This window comes from Octopus bimaculoides, chromosome 22 (genome assembly GCF_001194135.2).
Source record: "Octopus bimaculoides isolate UCB-OBI-ISO-001 chromosome 22, ASM119413v2, whole genome shotgun sequence".
Taxonomy (NCBI): domain Eukaryota; kingdom Metazoa; phylum Mollusca; class Cephalopoda; order Octopoda; family Octopodidae; genus Octopus; species Octopus bimaculoides.
Genome location: NC_069002.1, coordinates 10,357,805 through 10,358,057, shown reverse-complemented (window position 1 = coordinate 10,358,057; position 253 = coordinate 10,357,805).

Here is a 253-nt window from a genome sequence, read left to right as displayed (position 1 = left end):
ACACACACACACACACACACACACACACAGAGTCTCACATACGCGCGCGTACGCACATACATACACTCACGCACATGTGTAAATATGTATTAATATATACGCATGTAGATAATTTGCAAGCACACACACACACACGCACATAGGTATGTGTGTGTAACATGCAGGAATACGTACATTTATATATACATATATATAAATATATATACATATATATACATATACATATATGCATACATAAATATATATATTATAT